Genomic DNA, 7,716 nt, shown 5'->3' with positions numbered 1-7,716 from the left:
GGGGGGGCGGGGCCCGCGCGGCGGGGGGCGCGGCGGCGGGCGGGGCGGCGCGGCGAGCCCCACAGGAAGCGGGTTCTGCACAGCCGCCTGCCCCGCCGGGTGTCAGGATGGCCGAGTGGTCTAAGGCGCCAGACTCAAGGTGCTCACCTTCCCTGCGGGTGTTCTGGTCTCTGAATAGAGGCGTGGGTTCGAATCCCACTTCTGACACACACCTTTTTTTTTTTTCTCTTCCCCTAAAGGATCCCAAAGCCATCCAGTGGCTGCTGGCGGTTCCTTTTTTTTCCGAGAAAGCAGCCATTCTCAGACTTTAACGTCGCCGCAGTCCTCCATTACCTCTCTTTCCGGATCTGCAGTGGCAGAGGCGGTTTAGGCAGCTAAAATGTAGCCAATCGCGTTCGCGCTCCCAATTTGTGTCATACACCACATATTTTGTCTAGCTTAGTAGAAGAGCACATATCACGTCCTCCCTGGTGGTCTAGTGGTTAGGATTCGGCGCTCTCACCGCCGCGGCCCGGGTTCGATTCCCGGTCAGGGAATGAGCTTTTTTTCTTTCCGCTACAAAACCTCAAACTGTATCTGGTAAGTTTCTGTTTTTGCAGAAAGTAACTAAGTGAACGGTACTACACGATTAATAAGCGCTGACTCTGTGTCTGGCATTGTCGTATACCCAGGATGCAGGCAGGTGTTCTCTCTACCTAGATACGACGTTGGTTAATATTTTGCTGCATTTCTCTCTTTCTCGCATCCCCAGCTTGCCACCCATGTGAAAGTTGCAGACATCATTACACTGTTCAACATTAACATATCATCATATGCCAGTTCACATTCAAATTTCTCCCAATTGTTCCCAAAGTATCTTTTATAGCTTCTTTTTAAAGTTCTTTATTCTAGGAATTTTCACTTTCTATTGTCATGCCTGTGGAAAATAATATATTGTAATAATAAAAACAGTTAAATCACATTTAAATTCTGTCTTCTTAACATTTGTATAATGTTCTGAGCCTCTGTGCCTAATTTATTGTTTTTCAAAGTATTCATTTCTCTTTGGACACGTTTTCTAGACCTCCAGGCCAGGGCTGCCCTAGGGTACACTCTATTTCCTTACTATTCAGAACCTTGTTTCCCAGACAGCTCCAAATCTTGCACAAAGAATTTTACTTCTGCTCTACTGTGTTCTAGCAATTGCTTTTGTTGTTTTTTGTTTGTTGTAATTTAGCCCACTATGGAGCAAGGCACAGTGAATGATGGATGGCTAGGTAAGTGGTCAGCTTGAGATGTGTAAGTCCTGACTGTGCCTTTCCAACTGAAGGCAAGTTGCTTATCCTCTCTAAAACTTAGTTTTCTAACTAGTAAAACTGGTTAAAGGATGAAGAAGAAAGAGAATGAAATTCTATCTAACCTCTAAGTTTAATTTTGAAAACTTCCCTCATCTTCAAAAGGAATTGGAAGGGATCCAAACATATATAAGAACAAAGGAAAAAGAAAGTTGAAAGGACAAACATCTAAATGTAACTTTTATGATTTTTTATGATTTTCTGTAAGTGGTAGGATTATGAAAATTCTTAATTTTCTTTGTTGTAATGTTATGCATATGCTAATTTTTCTACCATGGGTATATAAAATTTATTAGTAGATGAATACACTTTATTTGAAAAACTGCTCACATTTTACACAAAAATCAGCTCAAAATCAATCACAGATTTAAATATTACATATAAAACTATAAAATTTTTAGGAGAAAATATAAGAGAAAATCCTCAGGACTTAGGGCTTAGTGAAGAGTTCTTAGATAACAACAAAAGTATAATCCATAAAACATTATTAAATCAGACCTTGTAAAAATTAAATTTATTCTGCAGAAGACCTTGTTAAGAGGATGATAAGACAAGGAATAGATAGAAAAAAATATTTGTAAACCACATATCAGACAAAGGACTCATACATAGGATACACAGAGAACTTTCAAAACAATGGTAAAAAAGTAAAACAATCCAATTGAAAAAAATAAGCCAAAGACATGAAAAGACATTAATGTTTATTTTATTGAAGTACAAATTAAAATCACAACGAGATACCCCCACTCTCTTTGCAGAATGGCTAAAATAAAAAGTGATAACACCAAATGCTAGTGAGGATAAAGAGAAACTGGATCATTTATTCATTGCTGGTCAGAATGTAAAATGGGGGGCGCCTGGGTGGCTCAGTCCGTAAGCGTCTGCCTTCGGCTCAGGTCATGATTCCCTGGGATCAAGCCCCACATTGGGTTCCCTGCTCAGCCCAGAGCCTGCTTCTCCCTTTCCCACTCCCCCTGCTTGTGTTCCCTCTCTAGCTGTCTCTCTCTTTCAAATAAATAAATAAAATCTTTTTTAAAAAAAGAATATAAAATGATGCTGCCACTCTGGAAAGAGTCTGGCAATTTTTTACAATATTAAACAGGCACTTATATTACAACCCAACAATTACATTCTTAAGCATTTATCTCAGGATAGATAGAGAAATAGAGAAATGAAAACTTCTGCTCACAAAAAACCTATACACAAATATTCATAGCACATTTATTTATAACAGCCAAAACCAGGAAACAACTGAAATGCTCATCAGTAGGTGAATGGTTAAACCGTAAAATAGAATTCCATAGACTAGCATCACAGAATACCATAGAATGTTACTTAGCAATAAGAACACATGAATTATTGATATAGGCAACAACTTGGACAGAGCTCAGGTAATTATGCAGAGTGAAAGAATCAATCCCAATCTCAAAAGGTCGTGTACTATAGGATTCCTTTTATTTATCATTGTAAAAATAACAAAATTATAGTGAAGTCTCAGAAGGGGCAGTCCAGGGAGCTGGGACCTCAGGGGCCCCTGTGAAGGCTTTTCCCTGGAGATAACATTGGTGTGAGTAGAGTCAGGGCCTCCTTGCCCAGACAGGTGCTGGGAGGAGAGAACTTGGAAGAGGTGAGACACTGACTCAAGCTCTTTAGGGTTACTAGGAAGACATCTTCCCATTGCTCCATCTCTGCTGACTCTGACCTCAGAAGCCCTCCTCTGGAGCACTTAATGGACTGGTTAAAATAGGGAAGACAGGAAAATTACTTGTCTGTCTGAATGGTGGGCTGGAAACTGGCTTGAAGGAGGCTTTGTCATCTTTCCTGGACCTTCTTTTTTTCCTCTCTCATTCCTTCATTCACAGTTAAAGACTGAGCAAATCATCAACAATGTGCCAGGCTCTGTGTTACCTTAAATGCCTATCGGAACAAGGTGCAATTGAAGGGAAGAAAGGAGAGAAGAAGGAAAGAAAAGGGGAGGCAAGATGGAGGGAGGGAAAAAATGGCCAAATGGACCTGCAGAGTCAGTTAAAGGGTAGACACATAATAATGTTTATTAAATCACTGAGAAGAATAAGAAAAAGGGGGCGCCTGTGTGGCTCAGTCGGTTAAGTGTCTGCCTTTGGCTCAGGTCATGATCTCAGGGTCCTGGGATGGAGCCCCACATCGGGCTCCCTGCTCCGCGGGAAGCCTGCTTCTCCCTCTCTCTCTGCCGCTCCCCCTGCTTGTGTTCCCTCTCTCGCTGTGTCTGTCAAATAAATAAATAAAATATTTTTTTAAAAAAGAAGAAGAATGGGGCGCCTGTGTGGCTCAGTCGTTAAGTGTCTGCCTTTGGTTCAGGTCATGATCCCAGGGTCCTGGGATCGAGCCCCGCATCGGGCTCCCTGCTCCGCGGGAAGCCTGCTTCTCCCTCTCCTACTCCCCCTGCTTGTGTTCCCTCTCTCGCTGTGTCTCTCTCTGTCAAATAAATAAATAAAATCTTTAAAAAAAAAGAAGAAGAAGAAGAAAAAGTCCCTGCCTTCAAGAACTCCCTATTTGCCGGGCGCCTGGGTGGCTCAGTTGGTTAAGCCGCTGCCTTCGGCTCAGGTCATGATCCCAGGGTCCTTGCTCAGCGGGGAGCCTGCTTCTCCCTCTCCCTCTGCCTGCTGCTCCCCCTGCTTGTGCTCTCTCTCTCACTATCTCTCTGTGTCAAATAAAAATAAATAAAATCTTAAAAAAAAAAAGAACTTCCTATTTGCATAAGTAAATAGCTGTACTTAATAACAACCCAACCACTCAATCAGTCCTCATTCAAACCTCTTCATTTAGTTACTCTGAAATACGCCTGAATACCTGCAGAGCACAGGGACTCTCCTCCAGAAGGAGGTTGTACTGTAATTGCTCCATCTCCGGCCAGGCTTCTAGTACCTTCCTGGAATTCGCAGAACACAAGGAATTCAGCATGCAAGGTCCTCCTTCCCCATCTCAGAGCTCCATCCTCAGGCCCAGGTCACCAGAGTACCTCTGGTTCTTGATCAGCAGCTTGGTTTGGCTAAATGTGGGTGGCGAGGAGAGGGTGTGGTGGGTGATTACATAGATCTCTGGGGTGAGCAAGGGTAGCATTGCCTGCTTGGTGTGGATGTAATCGACATTACTGGAGGTAATTAGCATCTATTTTGTGTTGAATAGAGAGATGGCAGGTGCACGCAGCCATCTGTCTGTGTGAGGGTGTGCATGTGCATTTGTGGAACCTCTGTGGAGGTGATTATATGGAGCTGACACCTCATAGCCTATGCCTTCCTTTAATCTCTCAGTCTGTATATGGGTGATGCAACATACACATGTGTACACATGTGTGGGAAGTGCCCACTGAATTCTGCTGTATGTGCCCAGAGCTCCAGAAATCATCCCCTGGTCCACAGAGAACTGGAGGCAAAGGAGGAGAGTCTCTCACCCACTGCCCCTCTCTCTCATCATATAGCATGCAGGTATATTATATTTAAAATTGATATACAAAGGTGAAAACTACATAATTTGTTTATTGTCTCTTGGACAAAATTATTTGTTTATTCATTTATTTATTTTAAAAGATATTATTTATTTATTTGACAGAGAAAGAGAGTGCACAAGTAGGGGGAGCAGCAGACAGAGGGAGACACAGGCTCCCCGCTGAGCAGGGAGCCCGATGCAGGGCTTGAACCCAAGACCTCCCAAGACCGTGGGATCAGGACCTGAGCTGAAGGCAGATGCTTAACGACTGAGGCGCCCAGGCATGAATTTAGACTGACACTTGTAAAACATTTCAACAATACCATTCAGTTCTGAAATCAATTTGAAGGGTCATGATGTTCCATTTATTTTATTTTATTAATTTAATTAAATTATTTAATTTGTCTCATCCAGAGACACTCTCACAGACACAACTCATAATGTTTTGTGTTTTTTTTAGATTGAGATATAATTGGTATAGAACATTGTATTAGTTTCAGGTGTACAAAATAATGATTTGATATATGTATACATTGCAAAATGATCACCACAATAAATCTAATTCATATCCATCACCTCACAGAGTTACAATTTTTTTCTTGTGATGAGAACTTTTAAGATCTACTCTTTTTTTTTTTTTAAAGATTTTTTATTTACTTATTTGAGAAAGAGAGAATGAGAGACAGAGAGCACGAGCAGGAAGAGGGTCAGAGGGAGAGGCAGACCCCCCGCTGAGCAGGGAGCCCGATGCGGGACTCGATCCCGGAACTCCAGGACCATGACCTGAGCTGAAGGCAGTCGCCTAACCAACTGAGCCACCCAGGCGCCCAAGGTCTACTCTTTAGTAACTTTCAAATATACTATTGTATATTGTATTGCATTATTAACAAGTTACCATGTTATATATTAAATCCCCATGACTTATTTATTTATTTATTATTTAAATTTTATTTAGTTAACATATGGTGCAATATTGGTTTCTGGAGTAGAATTTAGTGATTCATCACTTACATACAATACTCCGTGCTCAAAGCAAGTGCCCTCCTTAATACCCATCACCCATTTAGCCCTTCCCCCCCCCCACCTCCTTGATCAAACCTCAGTTTGTTCTCTACAGTTATGAGTCTCTTATGATTTGTTTCCCTGTCTCCTTTTTCCCCCCTCCCATATGTTCATCTGTATTATTTCTTAAATTCCACATATGAATGACATCATATGGTATTTGTCTTTCTCTGCCTGACTTCTTTCGCTTAGCATAATACCCTCTACCTCCACCCATGTTGTGGCAAATGGCAAAAGACTTATTTATTTTATAATTGGAAGTTTGTACCTCTTAACCCCCTTCACCCATCTCGCCCACCCCCACCTCCCATTTCCATTTAAATCCAACTGCCTCCAAAAGGCCCCATCTCCAAACACCATCACTTTGGGAATTAGGGCTTCAATATATGAATTCGGGAGAGAATGGACAACATTTAGTCCATAATAACTTTCTCCCCTCCAGTTCTGCTTGGGGGTAAGCTCATTGCCCTTATGTGTGCTGAGAGCCTGGGGCCGGGGGCGGGGTGGTGCTGGGTGGTAGAGGAAGGGAGAAGAGAAGGCAGAGTCCCAGCTCACAGCTGTGCAGGAAACAAGTGGATTGAGTCACTCTTGCTCTGTTTGTCCAGGGCCATGGTGTCCCCAGGGTACAATAGTCACAGTGGTTGAGCCCTTCTTCTGAGCCATGTTCTGCACCTTACATATGGTAATTCATTTAACAGTACAGCACTATTGCCTCATTTTACAGTGTATGAAAGCAAGACTCAAAGATGCTAAGTAACTTGAAAGATCACACCACACATCTAGAAATGGTGGAAACAGCAGAGCCTGGCTCCTGGTCACTCTGTGTCTTTGACTCCCTGCAGGAGTGGGAGTGTGTGAAGGAGGAGATGGCCCACGGTCCAGAGAGAGCCAGAGTGCTCAGGGCGCACCACAATTCCACCAGCCAAGCATATGTGGGGTTCCTAAATGCCCTGTACATTTTCTTTCCCCTCCTAGAAATCCCTTTAATGGGCATCCGACTAATCTTTCCACAACTGGGCAGACAAAGCACAATACTGCTTGCATTGAGGCTTCCAGAAACTCTTCAGGGTGAGTGGTTGCCAGTCAAGGAGTTTCTGGGATTACCTTGGTTCTGCAGGAAGAAGGAGGTGAAGGACAGAGGACCTGGAGAGGCAGAGAGCTGGGGTACTAACAAGTTTATTCATGAGGCTACATCAGCAGAAGCTCCCAAACCCTGACAGTTCCAGCAGCGTGTGTTCCTTGGCTCGACCCTTCTGTAGCTTCACTGATTTGTTTGGTCAGTGCTGCTGATCTCCAGGCCTCAGACAATAGAGGGCCGTTTGTTACCCTGTGCCTTCCTGGGTGGCACTCAGGGCTTGTGAGCATCCTCCCTACCCTCCTGCCCCCTTCTTCCTCACTCCCTATATGTTAAATAACTAAAATTTAAATAAAACTTTTAATTCTATTTATTTTTTTTAATTTTTAAATTAAAAAAGTATAAAAAAATAAATAAAACTTTGAAAAGAGAGATATCAGCTCACACCTGTCAGAATAGCTAAAACCAACAACACAAGAAACAACAGGTGTTGGATAGGATAGGGAGCAACAGGAACCCTCTCGCACTGTTTGTGAAAAGCAAACTGGTGCAGCCACTGTGTAAAACAGTATGGAGCTTCTTCAGTTAGTTAAAAATAGAATTACCTTATGATCCAGCAATTGCACTACTGGGTCTTTACCAAAAGAATACAAAAACACTAATTCAAAGATGCACCCCTATGTTTATAGCAGCATTATTTACAATAGCCAAGAAGCAACACATGTCCATTGGTGGATGGATGGATAAAGAGGATGTAGTATATACAATGGAATATATTCA

At 42.6% G+C, this 7,716-nt stretch overlaps 2 non-coding genes and 1 pseudogene across 2 annotated transcripts; 2 read left to right on the top strand and 1 right to left on the bottom strand.

Moving 5' to 3' along the window:
- LOC116626450 overlaps nt 1–4,481 on the bottom strand; it is a 7,981-nt pseudogene extending 3,500 nt beyond the window's left edge.
- On the top strand, nt 102–207 carry TRNAL-CAA. Its single transcript has 2 exons — nt 102–139; nt 162–207. It is a non-coding gene; the product is annotated as a tRNA-Leu (tRNA).
- Nucleotides 465–536, top strand: TRNAE-CUC. Its single transcript has one exon. It is a non-coding gene; the product is annotated as a tRNA-Glu (tRNA).
- Nucleotides 4,482–7,716: the final 3,235 nt, after the last annotated feature.

This window comes from Phoca vitulina, unplaced genomic scaffold, assembly GCF_004348235.1.
Source record: "Phoca vitulina isolate PV1807 unplaced genomic scaffold, GSC_HSeal_1.0 scaffold87, whole genome shotgun sequence".
In the NCBI taxonomy this organism is placed as follows: domain Eukaryota; kingdom Metazoa; phylum Chordata; class Mammalia; order Carnivora; family Phocidae; genus Phoca; species Phoca vitulina.
This window is presented reverse-complemented; position numbering and strand designations above follow the sequence as displayed.